The following is a 20,226-nucleotide window of genomic DNA, read 5'->3' as shown; positions in this document are numbered from 1 at the left end:
GTTTTCCTTCACCTTCCTTTTCTTGTCCTTTTCCTTCCCTTGATGGCTTGCTTTCCTTTCTCCAAATCCACGTGAATGCTAAAATGCTCCAAAAATTCTCAAAATGTGCAAGAGTATAAGAGAGTCAACATCTAAACTGAAGATGTGAATTGTTTCTCTGATGCCTATTCTTTCTTCATTTTCCCTCTAATTTCCCTTGCATGCATATTTGTGTCTCTTCACCTTACTTTTCTCTTATTTTCTTTTATTTTCATAATCAAATTCCATTTATTGTCTCTTTATATTTGTCAATGCATTTTCCAATTTCCATAGCCATTAATAAACTGCAAGTGATGCCCACTACAATGTTTTCCCAACATTCATCTTAGAATACGTGTCCATGACCTTGGCCATATTATTTTTCCTTTAATATCCTTTATTACATGACATTTTAACATGGGTTTATTATAGCCTCTAAAACATCCATCCCATTCATCCACCCACAACATTGTGGTCTCGACACCACCCTCCATCTAGGCATGTATACACAATGCAAAAGACATTATAACTAGTCTACAAATTAATTAGCATGCATGTAACTTAAAAAAAGAAAATGTTGAAATCATAGGAATACTTTTTTTCTACCTCAAGTCCTACTCCATGTGGCTCTACATAGTGACTCTCCTCCATTTGAGTGTGATGACGTGGAGGTGGAGGTGTCAGAGACTCCATGGAAGCATGCACTAATGGAGGTTTCTCTAGACAATCAATCGATACCTCGGATGACCTCATAAGCTCATCCATATAGACCTATGTCTACATGTTATCATGAACTTATTAATATAAATGCAATATGATATAAACTTATTAATATAAATAATGTATAATTTGATGATAAGAGTCAAAAGATCCATATATATGTACTTCGCCTGTGTCATCTTGGTTATACATCCTCCAAGTTTCATGCATGACATCATGACATCTACATGCATATGCCAAAATATGGTCATGGAGTAGAATATCAAGCACCAAATCAACAACAAATTCAACTAGTTTGTCATGAGGAAACGATGGTGGTCTTCTCCTCTCTCCATGCAATGCGATGTGTGCACCGACCAATGTGGTCCACATGCTCTTTGTAATGATATACATGGTCTAAATTTTGAGTTGCAATTGTTCCTCTAGCTTGATCGCCAATGTCACACTCTGAGATAGTGGTGGCACCAATCTCGAAAGTGGTGGTACATGTGCAGGGTCCCAACCAGCCCCGAGGATATCATAGCTACATCCCCTACCAAATTCATAAAACCGTGACCCAGTGATGGTGTAATCTAGCCTTATATGCAGCACGAACTTCGCATATAAATGTTGGGAAAAGTAAAGGGAGACTTGGTCATGGTGAGGGGACTAGCCCCAAGATCCATTGAATCAATCATAAACAAAAGGAGCCACATAAATATTCCTAAAATATCTAAGTGGAGTTGAACCATGTTGTCTAGCATGGCTCAGAGGGATGTCAAATAACTCTCCACTCACATCAATGTCCTTGGTGGCATCTTTCACTGCCTCCCAATCATCTGTGCCTCTAACATCTTGCCTCCTATTCTTATGTATGGCATGTAGGATGTCACTATGTGGGTCTTCCCTCTAGTAGGCTTGGATCAATTGATTGATGCTCTCTAGCATCAGATCAAGATATATCTAGTCGATGAGCCAACAGGAATTGTACCCATTTCTCGTGTAATCCAAGCATGCTTAGCCCTAATATCATCAAGTGTGATAATGGTCATGGCATCATTCCACTAAGGGATCGAAGTTGCATTGTCAGGCTCAACTTCGCCCTTCTCAAGCTTTGCAATTCATAAACATAATTTAACATATATAACACACTAAAAATAATAACATACACATTAAATTCAAACACATAAATTAAATATGATTTAAAAATTAAAGATGATTTAAAAACTAAAGACAATGTAAAGACATAAACACATAAATTAAGGAGGATTTAAAAATGCAGGAGATGTACATGGGATAGGTGAAGTTGGACTTTGTACAACATCATCAAAAAAGATAGATACACTGCATATAACACTCCCACTGGCATCTAAGCCAATATCTATTAGTGAAATGTGACATTTGGCCAGGTTACGTGATCTCTAACGAGCCCAACCATGTGTCACTCATCTCCCCACACTCCAACGACATAATATGGGGGTGGCATGGGATAAGGATCTGCATAAATTTGGAAGGGGATTGATTATAAGATGGATTTAAAGAAAAAAAAATAAGAGTTGATTTGAATCATATAAAAAAACACATAATCTTGTAATACGTAAGGATGTTAGGTTGTCGCAATATAATACTAAATATAATATAGAAAAATTATAAATAGAAATGAAAACATAGAATGTTAGGTTGAGTGAAACCATATATGAAAGTGCCAACACCTAAAATTACATTTAATGGGCAAGATTAATCACTTTGTACATAAAGATCTTGCTTTGACCATAATGTAGAAACATTAGAAATGGAACATTTGAGAAAATATAATGCTAAGTTGATGAAGGGGTATAATAAAGAATTGACACTTCAAACTAAATTGAGTTAGTGAGGTAGGTTTGTTAGGCTATCATGATTTAAAATTAAGACTAGTAAAGGGATATGTAGAGAGGAATATATTTAAGGAATAGAAGACAAGACTAATATAGAGGAATAGAAGCAATAGAATTTTATTTTAAGTATGTAAGAGTTGTCTAAACCATATAATCTTCCATCATAAACCTTTAGAATTGAAAAAAAAAATATAATATATATATATATATATATATATATATATATAAACTAATCCAAAAAAAACATATAAATAGAAAGTTTAGATTAACTAAAGAATGTTGACAAGAAAACCATTTCTAAACTCAAGTAGAATCACATAGCCTTCCTAAACTTTAGAATCCCTTTTTGATAAATTATCGACCAAAGTATTGACTTCGATGTAAACACATCAAATCTATCTTGACACTTTTTCCCATTTCTAAATAATGTGCTTTATTCATAGATCATAAATATGTAAATATGTGTAAAAATTTGAAATAGACCTATTTGCAAAACTAATAAAATTTAATGCCAACCAAATACTCCATAATACAAGTTCTTATATGTTTGACTTTGACATATGGCATACTAGGTGCAAGCACATGAAGACAATGTTTATATAAAACACTACATATCTCGTTGTTATCCAAGGGAAAATAAACAATAGGTATTTTCTTAGTAAGGTGTGCCTCCAATGGTTCCATGAAACCATATTTATTGTCATTAATTTCCTCACAACTATTAATACTAATTACCTCATTACAATATTAGGTTTTGCATGCATTAGGATATTTAAAATTTTGGACCTAGTATGGATTTACACCAGATTGCCAATCCCATCTCAAAAACACATATCAAGCATTGTCATTTCTAGCTATAACTAAATTGTGCATGTTTTTATTTGTTTAAAATACACATGCACATTATGGATGAACTAATTTTCTCATTTTATCCATAATGAATTGTCTTTTGTGTAGAAATTATGGTGTAGATTTGCAACTTCTCATGAAGTTTTAATCCAAATCACAAGACACAAACCTATTCTACTACTTTGTGGAAGTTAATTCACAATTTAGAACAAAAATTTCAAACATGCAATAAGAAATAAGACACATGCATAGAGTATTTTTCCTAGGGAAAGAAATCTTCTAAAAACCCCAATGCTTGCTTGCATTAATATGATGAATATAGATGTATTACAATTGCTTTTCTCAACTGAGCACAACCTACAAGTGCATAACCTATCTCTCTTCTCACTGAGAATCTCTGACCCAGACTTAGTCAAATTTTTCCTCCACTTGAACCCCTATCTCCTTACACAATTCCTTGATAAATTAGGCCCTTATTATTTAGGAATTTATCCAAAATGGATTGCGCAATTCCCAAGGTTGATCATCTGACTGCATGCAACATCTGTATACTCAAGTTTATTCTACAACTGATGTTACATTGCCTTGGAATCTCCACCATAGCTGGGGAACTTGAATTCTCTGCATGAAGTAGCTATTTTGGAATAATTGATCAGTTAGTTGGATGATCATTGAGTTTGACTAAAGTCCCACTGCACAACTGACCTTCCACTAGTTCCTCCAACAGTTGGAACTAGTTTAACTAAAAACAACTTGATATAATTGACTTTGATTGCTAAAAATTAGCAATCACACATGCTTAACTGAATTCTAACTCCTCCAACTCGAATTTACTGAGTAAATTGGGTGACACAAGCCATGTCACACAATTTAACTGCATCTAAGTTGTCTATTGATGTGAAAATTCTATTTTTCTCAAGAATTATTTGTTGCATTTTTCAACACTCCCTCTCAGCAAGAAAGGGATTATCAACCACCCCTATCCTGCACCTGTGGAACTCAAACTTCCCTCTTGACAAGGGCTTTGTCAAAATGTCAGCATCTTGTTCCTCTGTCGGAATGTACTGAAGCAACATTATATGTCTCTGCACATAGTCCCATAAATGGTGATACTAGATATCTATATGCTGGGATCAATCATGAAATAGAGGATTCTCATAGAGCATGATGTAACTTTGATTATCACAATTTACTTGACTTGCAGCCATGTATTTTGCTTCTGCAAAGCTCAGCGCCACAGATTTTCTTCTGTCTATACCAGGAAACCGTTGTGAACCCAACATTCAAAATTCCACCTGATGTACTCTTCCGGTCTGATGGACTCCCCGCCCAATATGCATCTATGAAGCCACACAACTTCACTCCCTCTATCCGTCTATACCATAATCCAAACTAGGTAGTGCCTCTGAGGTACTATAAGAACATGCTTAACTGCCTTCCAAAATAATTTCGCTGGCCTAACCATAGCTTAGCTCAGCTGGTTTACTGCATAGCACATATCTGGTCATGTGTTCACAATATACATTAGTGAACCCGCTAGCTATCGATAAATGGTAGCATCCGCTTCTTCACCTGAAGTGGCATCCTCCTTCCTCCAGTTGGTTGCTAAAGGTGTCTCCATGGGTTTGCATCTCTCCATGCGGAACTTGTGTAGTATCTCATTTGCATAATTTCCTTCAGAGGAAAACAGTTCCCCATTGCCTTCCCACACTTCTAACCAGAGGAAGTATTGCATGAGACCCATGTCCTTCATTTCAAATTCCCTTACAAGGTCCTCCTTGCAAGGTATGATCAGTTTCTCATCACCAGTTGAAATCAAATCATCAACATATAAGACAATAATAAGAAAGTTACCTTCTACTAAGATATGATATAGGTTTGCATCTGATTCACTTTTGGTGAAGCCCAAACCGGTGAGATAATTATCGATCCTAGTGTACCAAGCATGTGGTTCTTGTTTGAGACCATACAACGCTCGCTTGAGTCTGCACACATGACATTCTCGATCAAATGTCTCAAAACCTTTTGGTTTCTCAATGTAAACCTCTTCCTCAATAACTCCATTGAGGAATGATGTTTTTACATCCATTTTGGTGGATCTTCCACCCCATCTCCGTAGCCAATGCAAGAATTGATCTAATGGATGAGTACCTTGCTACAATAGAAAATGTCTCCTCATAGTCAATTCCCTCAACTTGCGAGTACCCCTTGGCCACAAATTTGGACTTATACTTCTCTACGCTTTTGTCGACCACCTGCTTAACCTTGAAGATCCATCTTGAACCCACTACTAATTTATCTTCTGGTCCTGGGACCCCTTCCCAAACACTGTTATTTACAATGGATTCATATTCCTCCACCATTGCATCAACCCATACATGTTTCTCTAATGCTTCCTCAAAAGAGGATGGCTCAGTATCGACAATATCAATCATTAGATCCATGTATCCAGTGTACTGATTAGGTGACCTTCTCTACCTTCACTGATTTGAAGAAGCACCCACATTCTCCCTCACATCCTGCACAAGTCTCTCATCTCCCTGGTTCTTTCCCTTCCTTCTCTGGATGGTTTTTCTTGAGTAGCTGTCTCCACTCTCTGCTCATCAATTAGTGATTGCTCCACAACATCCTAGGGGTTCTCCTTTGGATCTAAAATCTCCTCTTCTAGTGGGATATGAAGCTCCCTCTCAAGAGAGCACCGCATCGTTTTCCCCCCATCAAATTTTACATCCATTCTCATAACTGTCATTTTGAGGGATGACAAGTACACACAAGTAGGTGTGTGGAGTTTCTGTGTAACCCATAAATACCCCCAATTTTGTGGTTGGCTCAAGCTTCTTTCTTTATTCTTTGGAGACATGGGAGTAAACAGAGGTTCCAAAAATCTTGAAGTGCAAAACATTCGGCTTTCTCCCTGATAAAGCCTCCTTCGATGTAATCATGCTTAGAATCCGATGAGGACTTCAGTTCTGCAAATAGACTATTGTGTTGCATGCCTTAGCCCACAAATGCATAGGTAGGCCTTGGTCATGCAACATCGCCCTCGTTGCTCCCACAATGCTATGGTTCTTTCTCTCAGCCACCCCATTCTGTTGTGGGTTGTGGGGTGCTATCAACTCTCGTCGAATGCCTTATTTTACACATAAATTTTTAAATTCATTGAACATGTTGATCCGGATCATGGGGGAGGCCCCCCAAGATCTAAAACGTTGAAATGGATATTGGGGAAGGTAGACCCCCAATATTTGAAAAAATGAAATTCCAAAATAAAATAGGAGAACACACATTAAACAAACCCACTGAGAATTTTTTTATTAAAATAGAGAATAACTATAAAAGCTACATTGTGGTGGACAATATGTCCTTTTACAAAAGTCAACTTGTTACTTATAGTCTTTTTTTATTTATAATACCACTAGTTGTGTAGATACCATGGGTGATTGAATACCATGGGTGGATCTCACTTACAATACCATGGGTGAATGAATACTATGGGTGGATGCCACTTACAATACCATGGGTAAATTCCATAGGTGGATAAATACCTTAGGTGGAAGAATACCATGGGTGGATGCCACTTACAATACCATGGGTATATTCCATGAGTGGATAAATGCCATGAGTCGATGAATACCATGGGTGGATGCCAATTTCTATTGAGAACATTCCTCCCTCCTTAAGAAGCAATGGTCCCCATTACGTGAAGTCCCCTCCTAAGAAGCCTTTGTTGAATCTGAAGATCCAATGAAGAGAAGGGTTTTGTGTGGTTAACCCATAACTGTGATGAATGAAGATCTGAGGATAGAGATACCCTGTAATGCTTGTGACCAACTGTGATATTAACAGTGTTTGACCTAGCAATTGGACTTCGATGAAGTGTGGGTTTATGGATGACCCATAACCATGACAAACAAAGATCTGAGGATAGAGATACCTTGTAATGCTTATGACCAACTGTGATACCAACAATGTGCGATCTAGCAAATGGACTTTTATGACAAGGATTTTGTGCGGTTGACCCATAATTGTGATGCTGACTGTTGATGAAGTAGCAGGTGCCTACATAGCCTGGGGTGGGAGTGTTGGGTAGCGGAGGCCCCGCATAATGGTTTTGGGGCTTAAAGCCCACAAATTTGGGTATTAATACTGTAAAGGCTCTACGAAGTGCGCAGAGCGCGAATTGTAATGGGTCAAGTCTAAGGGTAGTCCACCCTAAAATATTGTAATTTAATCTAGAATATGTCTGCCTACCCATGGTCCGCGGACCATGGGAATGCATAAATAGAGCGAGGCTCTAAGTGTAGAAGGTAGCTTTTTGGTGATGTTAAGAAGAAGTATGGGAATCTAACTATGATATTAGATCTGAGTCTGGAAGTCTGAGTTGGGTTGTAATAGGGGAAAGAGGCTCCGCAGTTGTGTGCACAGACCCCTGTAGCTAAGTGCGCAGGGTGGATTTAGATTGTAATGAACAAGAGATTAATATAAGATAAGTGTTTCTGAATTATTGTGCATCTGGTTGCAAATCTGTATGTTTGTTCTATATTTTGGTTTATGCATCTGTTACGGTTTATGATTACGTGCATGTCTGGTTATGTTAATAGATAACTGAAAGTATTGTGCCTTCATAAGTTAATTCAAGATCTATAACAATATTAAGCACCGACAAGATAAAGAACATTCGTGCAAAGATAGCCAATTTGACAAACGACTGTGCAGAAGCAGTGCTATGTGTAGGCTCGGCTCGCGCACCTTCTAGACCACATCTAGACATCCCTAGGGTGTGGAAAGCCGGTTCCAGCACCCTCCCATACTACCTCGGGTGAGACCTCAGTCCGCGCTCCGTGGATTGTTGTCGAAAGGGCCGGTAGTGCGGGATTTGTTTGGCTAAACATTTCTGAACCTGGGTCAGGCCCCAATAAGCCAACAAATGGTTCTGTTGTCGGGACCGAGATCTGCCTAAGGGATGTCTGATGTCAGAACACTGGAACCCTACGAAGAAGGAAATTGAAGATTGGTTGGATCAGAAGCTTCACGAGTTCGTGATATAGGAAAACAAAACTCCGCAGATATCCGAGAAGAGGTGGCTGGATCGCTACATATACACAGAAATCCACGAGATCTTCTTCGCGACCTTCTCATCAGAGCTGTACGATTGGATTGCGAGGCTAGCTAATAGCCAGGGAAGGTGCAAGCTTGATCAACCAATAGTGTGGACTCCCGAGTTGGTGCGCAGGCTAGAGGCCTCTGAAGATAAGATCGCACGGGCCGTAGATCATTGGTTGGATCGGATAATAGGAGGGTTTAACATTGAATTTGCGATAGACACGACTATCAGCTACAATGAAGCAGAAAGACGTTTTCTCAAGGGACCACGAGGTAAGTACATCAAATCGTTGAATACTTGGATTAAGATGTTGTTATGTGAAAAATAGGTTATGCGAATACATTAATGTTTGGAGCAACGCGGAGTGGAAGAATCTACCAAGGTATCGAAGGCTTAGGAAACAGTCCCCTAATTTCACCCACGCGGGAAAGTGAGGAAGAACACGCTCGGGCTTCTCCGAGGAGTGCAGTCAGTTTGATAAGGCAGCGCATTCCACAGTTGTCACCTCCACTTACGCCATCACCCACTTCACCTTCTTCACCTCCATCCTCAACTACCCCACCTCCGCCCACCCCGCCGTTCAGCATGGCGAGTGCGATCAAGTTGCATGTATTCAGAGGAGTAGGGAGTGAAGATCCAGACCAGTTTTGTTTCGTAGTAAGAGCAGTGTGGGAAGCACACGGAGTTATGGATGATAACATTAAGAAGGCCACCTTGGTAAGTGTGCTACAGGATCGTGCACTGACTTGGTATATTAAGCACTCCAACGATTACCCAAATGTAGGAATAGTTGAGATCCAGACTGCATTGAACAGAGAGTTTAGTTGGCCGAAGTTAGAGACTCAGTCGATCATTGGGTTTAAGGAGATCGTGATGCTTCCAGGTGAAACCCCATGGGATCTAGATCAGAGACTGAAGAGCAAGATCTGTGAGACTAATATGATGCTAACGGATGCACAGCATCGCGCGTGGTTTGTGGGGTCTTTAACACCACACCTGAGGATGGCGTTATCGCAATAGAATCTTTCAACCCAAGCAGAAGGATTGGAAATAGCGATGAGGTTGCATGAAACTTCAATACAGGATCCTGGGTTGGGAGCCCAACAGATCCACACGCAACTACAAAACCTATGCTTGGAGATGCAGAGTTTGAAACAGGATAGGGTGCCCTGGCCAGAAGCACGCGAAGAAGTATGGTGCATAAAATGTAAAGGCCAGGGCCATGATAAGGATCATTGTCTAGTATTCGCGAGCTATTGGGTGGGGGGGACCAATGTCGTTGAGACCAGAGGCACAGGCCGGGCCAAGTGCAGCACCCGCACTCTGGTGTGTGATCTATCAGGTGGGAGGAAATAATAGGACGAACAACTGTCATCTATTGCAAAAGTTTACACAGACCCCCCAACAGCTATTTTGCAATTTTTGTAGATCAGTAGGCCACGATGAGCAAAATTGTCAAAGTTATGAACTGTTAATGGACCGAACACCTGCCTACAGGATGTAGACGGAGATGCAAGGCCTTGATCCAGCCACGGGGATGGTACGTGCTGGATTTCAAGGGCGAGGTTGAGGACGAGGAGGAATGGGGCCAGGAAGGGGCCGCAGATAGCTAATCTGTTATAACTGCGGAGGACCAGGGCACTACGCTCGCAACTATACCAACCCAACTAGAATATCGTGTTCGTACTGTGAGCAGTTTGATCATGAAATGATAGATTGTCCCATGCTGATAGCACAGATATGCGAGAAAAGGGTAGCACAACCTACGCCGACGCAGAATATCCAAATGATGAGGTCTGAACCGCGCGAGGAAGACCCAACGTGAACATGATGCTTAGAAGTGGCACAGCCACAGGGGAAGATAAGGGGAAACAACCTGAGGAAGATACATGGGTTTGCAAGGCCCCTACAAAGCAACCTGAGTTCGACTTGGAATGTGCAAAGGAGACATTTATGGAAGCTAAGAAGAGCTTCGCAGAGGTCTCTACTTCAGGTAGTAAGGATCAACCCGAGCCGAAAATGGATCCCTCTATGCTAACTACCTTTTTAGAGACATGCATAAAGCTGCTACATGAAAATAAGGCAGTTAAGGGATTACAAGAGCTGATAACTAGGTGTGCAGGGTCGGGTGAACCTCGCGTGGTCCAGAAACTAGGAAAACATGCTTTGCGCACCGGGCAGGAAATGCGATTGACGGCGCAGATTGGCAACTATGAGATGGATCAGGTCATTCTGGACTTAGGTTCATATGCGAATGTCCTATCTAAATAGACATGGGAACGCATGGGCAGGCCCGCATTACAGTGATCTCCTATTCAATTACAAATGGCGAACCAGCAAAAAATCTTGCCCCTGGGGAGATTGCAAGGAGTAATAGTGGATATTGAAGGCGCGAGCACACAAACGGATTTTGAGGTAATATAAATTGTGGATGACAGCAACCCTTACCCCGCAGTGCTAGGAATAGACTGGGCCACAGATATGAATGGATTCATCAACCTAAAGAAGCAAAAAATGATATTTGAGAAAAAGTCCCTACACATAGTTATTCCGCTAGATCCAGCCGAAGGAGCATGCTACACTGAACCCATGCACGACGAGGGAAGTGATGATGACTTGGATTGTATCTACAAGATAACTGCGCAAGATCAGGATTGGGTAAATCCGACTGCAGAGGGAAGAATATCGTGGGAGCGCGCAGATTCCTGCACCTCGGATTCAGACAAAGAAGACGAACGCTGGCATAATCGGTTGAACGGAGCAACAATGTTGAATTGAAACATGATGACTAGGTCACTGTGTTGCATAACAGCTCAGGATCGAGATCTACCAACATATGATGGGTTGACAGCGATGGATGAATTCTTGAACAAGTTTGAGAGCGCAGTACTGGAACACCAGAGGTTCGATGCATTAAAGTGGGCACTGCGCGCGACGCTTGCACGTTGGTGGGGAATACATGAAGGAACCTTTCAAAACAGGCGTGGTTGCAGGAGGATGATGCAGCTAAGGTTTGGGAAGCTGAAACTATGAATAACTGAGATATACGATGGCCGTGATGACCCGCGCGTGCACCTCACAAAATGGACCAAAGCCTATGGAGAAGAACCCCAGCCGGAATGGGTACACTTATTTTATCATACCCTGGATGTCATCCCAAGAAACTGGTATACTGCGACAGAACTCCGAAAAGGGATCCTCGGTGACCTAGGGATGATGAAGATAACTCTGAAACTAGAAGTGAAGCCAGTTAAGCAGTGTCCTTAAGGTTTGAATCCAAAGTATAAGGAAAAGGTCCGCGAAGAATTAGACAAAATGCTTGTAGCAAGAATTATCGAACCTATGGAAGAGTCTGACTGGGTGAGTCCTATGATAGTGCAGGAGAAAAAACAGAAGGGCGAAATTCGAATCTACGTGGACCTCTGAAAACTGAATGATTCTTGCGTTCATGACCCATTCCTGACCCCATTTACAGATGAAGTTCTAGAGAATGTTGGTGGACAGGAAGCGTACTCATTCACGGATGGGTTCTCAGGGTACCATCAGATCAAGATCGTGCCGAAAGATAGAAGCAAGACCACCTTCGCGACCGAATGGGGATGTTTTCAGTACATTGTTATGCCCTTTGGGTTAAAGAACGCGCCAGCAATATTTTCGCGCGTAGTAGTGGCCGCGTTCAAGGAATTCATCCATAAGTTTTTGGAGGTTTATTTTGACAATTGGACTGTATTTGGGCTAGTCAAGAAACATATAGCGAGCTTACGGTTGATGCTGGATACTTGCCGACGACACCAGATTGTGCTGAATCTTAAGAAGTGCACCTTCCTCGTCCCCTTCGGAAATTTGCTTGGCCATGTGGTCTGCAGACAAGGCCTGATGGTGGACCCTGCAAAGATTGTTGTCATACTCAATCTGCAAGCGCCACGAAGTGTCAAACAACTCCGCACCACATTGGGGCACACTGGCTACTATCACAAGTTTATTAAGGGCTATGCACAAATCACGGCACCAATGGAACAGTTGTTGAAAAAAGATGCTACATATTGTTGGAATGATGATTGTAATAAAAGTCTGGAGATTCTTAAGGAAAAGATGAAATCTGCCCCCATTTTGGTTTTCCCAAAATGGGACATTGAATTTCATGTACATGTTGATGTGTCGTGTATCGTGCTGGGAATTGTACTCACACAGGAAGGAGCGGAAGGAATTGATCACCCGATTGCGTTCGCAAGTCGACGATTGTCCAAAGCTGAAAAGAACTACTCCACTACTGAGCGTGAGGGGTTGGCGATGGTATACGCACTCCAGAAATACCGCCACTATCTACTCGGTGGGCACTTCAAAATGTATACCGATCACTCCGTGTTGAAATACCTAGTGAAAAAGCCTGTGTTGGGGGGCGCATTTGTAGATGGTTGTCACTATTTCAAGAATATGATTTCGAAGTCATCGTAAAGCCAGGATGCCTAAACGCAGACCTAGATCACTTGTCCCGAATTGAGAACGGTGAGGAGCCAACAAATTTAGAGGAAGGACTACCTGATGCACAACTCTATGCAGTGCGCATCACGAATGGCCACTTCGAGGATATAATCCACTTCTTAACCACAGGGACCATGCCGCAGGGATATTCAGTTCAGCAGAAGAAAGAATTGGTGGTACGCACGGTGGACTTTACTGTTATCATGGGGCACCTCTACAAAATGGGAAACGACGAAATATTACAAAGATATGTACCTGAATTTGAACGAGGACAGATCCTCGTAGAAGCACATGGGGGGGTTGCAGGAGGAAATTATGCGGGAAGGGCGACAGCACAGAAGATTCTTCGCGCCGGACTATGGTGGCCAACCCTACATCAAGACTCGAAAGCATACTGTCGGGCTTGTGATGTATGTCAACAGACTGGGAAACCATCACGGAGGGACGAAATGCTGCTCAATCCACAGATGACGCTGCAACTGTTTGAAAAATGGGCGATCGACTTTGTGGGGCCTATCACACCTCAAGGAAAGATGGGTGCACGCTATATCATCACCGTGACAGAATACTTGACTCGATGGGCGGAAGCACAGCTGGTTAAGGACTGCACGGTCGCTACAGCTGTGAAATTTTTGTTCGATAATGTGTTGACATGGTTTGGATGCCCGAAAATTCTAATGAGCGACCACGGAACGCACTTCCTAAATGAAATTATCAGTGCACTCACTGATGAATTCCAGGTTCATCATCAACAAAGTACGTCGTACCATCCACAAGCGAATGGGACAGTCAAAGCTTTCAACAAGATTTTGGATACTGCATTGACCAAAGTATGTAACGCGCCACAAAACGATTGGGATTTGCGCATACCTGCTGTGCTATGGGCATACCGAACCACATGCAAGAAATTGACGGGTCAGACACCTTTCCGGTTAGTCTACGGCATGGAAGCCGTCATGCCAATGGAATACATTGTACCCAATTTGTGAATAGCAACGATTATAGGCATGGCAGACCGTGGAGCCTTGGAAGAGAGGCTCGTGCAACTGGAAGAACTTGAGGAGGAACGGTTTCTGGCGGGATTCCATCAACAGGTATAGAAGCAGCGCGAAAAAGCTTGGCATGATCGCCATATCAAGTCGCGCACATTCAAAGAAAACGATTTAGTATTTTTGTATGATAGAAAGTTCGAGAAATTCCCTGGAAAACTCTGGATGCATTGGTTGGGACCATATGTAGTCAAAGAAGTCACAGATGGAGGCGCGGTCCAGCTCGGCAAGCTTAATGGAGAGCCCTTCCCAAGAAGACTAAATGGCAATTGCCTGAAGCTCTACATGGGTGGGTCGGTTGCCTGACTAACCAACCGAAGCACAGACTCACTGCTCCAGACAGTTGAAAGAGAGCGTGGAACGATAAAATAGTATGTTAGGGAGCTGCACGACAACAGGGGTGCGCGCAGGATCGATATGTCACAAGGGTCGCGGTTGCGTAGAATGGGTTGTGCTGCTACGTGGATAAACACGGAAGTGACCGTTGCCATCACTGTTCATGACAAGATGTCCGAGTTACGGCAAAAAGGAGCGGGCGGCGGGAAATTAAGATATGAAGTACGAGCCAAATTCGGAACGATCTACTATAAATCTAGCATTAATGGGCCAGAAAAGGAGGGAATGGCTGAATTTGAATTTCAACAGGCCTATAAATCACAGTGGGGCATCCACCGAACAAACTGTGGTATCTGGAGAATTAAGCTATTGTGCCCTCCAATAGGTATGGAACCGTCGAACTTCGATGATGGGGGAGTAAGCCCGATGTTTTCAAAAGAGAAGCAGGACCTTCTGGATAGCATAATGTCGACAGCTGGGGATGCCACACTGAGCTCAACTCCAACGGTGGGAGATGTACCGAAAATTCTCAAACAAGTAGCAGGACTAGTCCGGATGCCGCTCCATAAACCACGGTCTGGCAAGCGATCTATGAAAGATATGGGAAAGACGGTGAATCTTGAGACAAACGACGAAATTCTGTTTAAAAGTTCGTCTCTGACGAGCCTTGAAGATTGGGACCTCGCGGATAGCAACATCTCTCTTGCAAAAATGCAACACAAGCTTCAGTAGATAGTGAGTATACTGGACCCTAGATCGCAAGCTTACTGCTCTTGCACAAAGAGTTCCCGCCTGTGGCATCTCAACTAGAGCTAAAATCCTATGAGGGGTTGCTTTGTGTTAACCGAGCAGAGCAAAATGAGCATCATCGGTTAAGCGAATTAGTAGAGGCAATGGAGCAGGAGCTTGAAGAAGTGTTGTAGGAGACAAGGAGGGAGCAGCAGAACGTAGTGCGTCACTCACAGGGATGGTGGACCGCGAAGCCTTGGCAGCGCGTCTCGCCGCACCAATGAGTGACTCAGGACGAGTCACGATGATTGTGTTGGGGGCCTGTTGGGTAGCGGAGGCCCCGCATAACGGTTTTGGGGCTTAAAGCCCACAAATTTGGGTATTAATATTGTAAAGGCTCCGCGAAGTGCGTAGAGCACGAATTGTAATGGGTCAAGTCTAAGGGTAGTCCGCCCTAAAATATTGTAATTTAATCTAGAATGTGTCGGCCTACCCATGGTCCGCGGACCATGGGAATGTATAAATAGAGCGAGGCTCTAAGTGTAGAAGGTAGCTTTTTGGTGATGTTAAGAAGAGGTATGGGAATCTAACTGCGGTATTAGTTCTGAGTCTGGAAGTCTAAGTTGGGTTGTGATAGGAGAAAGAAGCTCCGTAGCTATGTGCGCGGAGGCCTGGTAGAGTCCGATGCTATGTATGCGGACCCCTGCAGCTGAGTGCGCAGGGTGGATTTGGATTGTAATGAACAAGAGATTAATATAAGATAAGTGTTTCTGAATTATTGTGCATCTGGTTGCAAATATGTATGTTTGTTCTATATTCTGGTTTATGCATCTATTATGGTTTATGATTACGCACATGTCTGGTTATGTTAATTGATAACTGAAAGTACTGTGCCTTCGTAAGTTAATTCAAGATCTATAATAATATTGAGCACCGACAAGATAAAGAACATTCGTGCGAAGATAGCCGATCTGACAGACGACTGCATAGAAGTAGTGTTGTGTGTAGGCTCGGCTCGCGCACCTTCCAGACCACATCTAGACGTCCCTAGGGTGTGGAAACCTGGTTCCAGCACCCTCCTATACTACCTCGGGTGAGACCTCAGTCCGCGCTCCGCGGACTGTTGCCGAAAGGGTCGGTAGTGTAGGATTTGTTTGGCTAAACATTTTTGAACCTGGGTTAGGCCCCAATAAGCCAACAGGGAGGGCATGCCTTCAAAGAACCCAAGTCGAATGATTTTATGCTGAAACTGGTGAATATGAAGCAGGTTCCTACTAAAGCAGGGTGGGAGGGCACGTCTCCAAAGGGAACCCACTCTGAATGTTGCTCCAGATATAAAAAATAATTTAAAATGGGCATAACTTGGTCAATATAACTCAAAATATTTATTATAACTTATTTTTGCAAAAACAATGATCATTCTGCATCTTCCCATGTAATTGAAATCCCTATCTGGGCACTCAAGAAACTAGGATTTGCGCTGCAATTGTCCTGCCATCACAAAAGTTCTGAAAAAATAACTGATTTTAAATTAGCGATATATCCCTCATCCGAACTCTGATTCGACCAATTTTTTTTGAAGTTGGGTGATTTTTCAAGAGGATCTCTGATATGCAATCATTTTTCTAAAATTATGGACAAAAGCTGCAAAAAATGATAGAATAGTTGTCGTTCACAAATTGTCGTCAGAAAAATTTCTGCAACACAGTTGATTTTAAATCAACGATATCTCCCTCATCTGGACTCCGCTTCGGCCGATTTTGTTTTTGAATTTGGGTAATTTTTTTGCAAGGAATGAAGATCTGTTTTTTTTTTTGTAAATTTTTCACTGAAATTTTTAGATATGATCTGAAAACTCACCGCCCAAAAAATTCTTGCAAAAAAATGAAAAAAAAATAAAAAAAAAATCATTCTTGCTTTGCCCAAGAAAGTGCTTTGTGGAGGTCGTAGCATGTGCATAAAGTTTGTTGAAGATTGATGCGAAAATTTGAAAATGAAATATGTGTCAAACCTTCATTCCCATGGAGTTGTAACCTGAATCTGATACCACTGATCTGGATCTTGGGGGAGGCCCCCAAGATCTAAAAAGTTGAAATGGATATTGGGGGGGGGAGACCCCCAACATTTGAAAAAATGAAATTCCAAAAGAAAATAGGAGAACACACATTAAACAAAACCACTAAGAAACTTTTTATTAAAATAGAGAATAACTGTAAAAGCTACATTGTGGTGGACAATATGTCCTTTTACAAAATTCAACTTGTTACTTATAGTCTTTTTTAAGTTATAATACCACATGTAAATTCCATGGCTGGGTAGATACCATGGGTGATTGAATACCATGGGTGGATCTCACTTACAATACCATGGGTGAACGAATACCATGGATGGATGCCACTTACAATACCATGGGTAAATTTCATAGGTGGATAAATACTTTGGGTGGATGAATACCATGGGTGGATGCCACTTACAATACCATGGGTATATTCCATGAGTGGATAAATACCATGGGTCGATGAATACCATGGGTGGATGAAAATTTTCATTCGGATCACATGTACTCACCTCCATTATCGCTCCTGAGAGCCTTCACCTTCTTGTCGGTTCTTTCTCAACCAGTGCCTTGAATTCTACAAACATGGAGAATGTCTTATCTTTCTTCTACATGAAGAATATCCAACACTTCTATGAGAAGTCATCAATAAAAATGACAAAATATTTGTGTCTGGTAGTGGAGGTTGTCAAAAAAGGTCCACAAACATCCTAGTGGATCCTTTCAAGGACGACATGTGCTTTGTTATCACGATCATGGAATGTGGATTTTGTGTACTTCCCCAAAGTACATCCTTTGCATACATCCTACTACTCAAGTGCTCCTTTGGGGAGGCTTGTGGTTATTTGATGCATAATATTCAGGGCGCCATGATGCAAATGGCTAAGTCTTTTGTGCCAAAGTTCACCAGCATCCTGGCACTGCACCTTCTTCACCTTTCTGCTTAATGCAGCATAGTCTTCCACATCTATATTATGCAAGTTCTTCACACTTCACATGTCCCGTGACTATGTGTCTTATGAATGCCCCTCCTTTGTTGAAGGTCACATCATAACCACGGTCTTCCAAAACTGCAACAAAGATGAGATTTTTATTTAGGCCCAAAACGAACATGACATCCTTAAGCCTGAGAGGGGAGCCCAACTCCCTTTGAAAGGTGACAATACCAACCTCGGTTTCATTATACCTTCTGTTGTCCCCCAGCTCAATGTGCATCTGTAGGTATTTCTCCTCCAGGTCACTAAAAAACTCTCTACACTCTGTCATGTGAAACGATGCACCTGAGTCCAAGTACCACACGCTCCCCGTCATTATGTTGGCTATGCATGTGATAACGGTAAATTCAAACTCAAACTGTGAAGCCAAGGCTTCACCTGCTGCTCCTCCTAAGGTCTTCTTACTTACCTTTTCATGTCGACACTTCATAACATAATGCCCGAATTCATGACAATGAAAGCATTTAATTTTGGAAAAATCCTTCTTCTTACTCCCTTGATTGGATTCTAGTTTGGATTGAGATTTCTTCCCTTTTCCCTTCTTTCCCTTTCCAACCAATGCATTTTTTTCTTCATCCTCGCCCTTAGATGAAGTCCCATCTCTAGTATTCCGCCTTATTTCCTCTTGTACGAAATCAGACCATAAGCGTTCCCAATTTGGTAGTTTCTCCTTCCTGTTCACCGAATATTGGTAGCTATGCTAGCTCTTGGGAAGGCCTAGAAGGGTTAGGCTTAACAATTCATTTTCTGGAACATTAACACCAACCCCTCCAAGTTCATCACGACATTGTGTGAAACTGCAGAATAGTGTCATTCTTCTACATCTTGATAATTTGAAGTTTATCCTTGAGTGTCAGCTTCTTGTGATTACTACTATTCTCGAATAATTATGTCAGTGCTTTCCGCATTGTGAATAGAGTTTCTTTTTCGTGGAGATTTGAGACAATGTGATCCTGTACTCCCTCCAAGATTATTCTCCTCGCCTTGGCTACATCTTTCTTCCATTGAGCAAGGTTCTAGGCATCAAATTATGGTGGTTTTGAAACATCTGCCTTGATGTATTCTAGTCATCCATGATCATCCAATACCGCCTCCATGTGATCCTTCCATGTGATGAAATTAGAGGTGCCTTCCTAGGCATACTCTAGCCTCAACCCATTGAAGGTCATCTTCTCAGCTCCAAAGAGATCCTACTGCACTGAACTCCAAATTCAAACCTCCTGAGAAACAACTTCATCATTTATGCTCTAGTGTGAATCCTACTCTGATGCCATGTAGAAATTATGGTGTAGATTTGCAATTGCTCATGAAGTTTTAATCCAAATCACAAGACACAAACCTACTCTACTACTATGTGGAAGTTAATTCACAATTTAGAACAAAAATTGTAGACATGCAATAAGAAATAACACACATGCATAGATTATTTTTCCTGGGGAAAGAAATCTGTTAAAAACCCCAATTCTTGCTTGCATTAATATGATGAATAGAGATGTATTAAAATTGCTTTGCTCAACTAAGCACAACCTGCAAGTGCATAACCTATCTCTCTGCTCACTGAGAAGCTCTGACCCAGACTTAGTCAAATTTTTCCTTTGCTTGAGCCCCTATTTCCTTGCACAATTCCTTGAGAAATTAGGCCCCTATTATTTAGGAATTTCTCCAAAATGGATTTCGCAATTCCCAAGGTTGATCATCTGACTGCATGCAACACTTTTACACTCAAGACTAGTCTACAACTGATGTTACATTGCCTTGGAATCTCCACCACAGTTGGGGAACTCGAATTCTCTACATGCACTAGCTATTTTGGGTTGATTGATCAGTTAACTGGATGATCACTAAGTTTGACTAAAGTCCCATTGCACAACTAACCTTCCACTAGTTCCTCCAAAAACTGGAACTAGTTTAACTGAAAACAACTTGAGATAACTGACTTTGATTCCTACAAATTAGCAATCACAAATGCTTAATTGAACACTAACTCCTCCAACTCGAATTTATTGAGTAAGCTGGGTGACACAAACCATGC

This window comes from Pinus tabuliformis, chromosome 7 (assembly GCF_031772625.1).
Source record: "Pinus tabuliformis cultivar Carrire ecotype Pingquan chromosome 7, CPIR1, whole genome shotgun sequence".
Lineage (NCBI taxonomy): Eukaryota > Viridiplantae > Streptophyta > Pinopsida > Pinales > Pinaceae > Pinus > Pinus tabuliformis.
Note: the sequence above shows the minus strand (reverse complement) of the source record.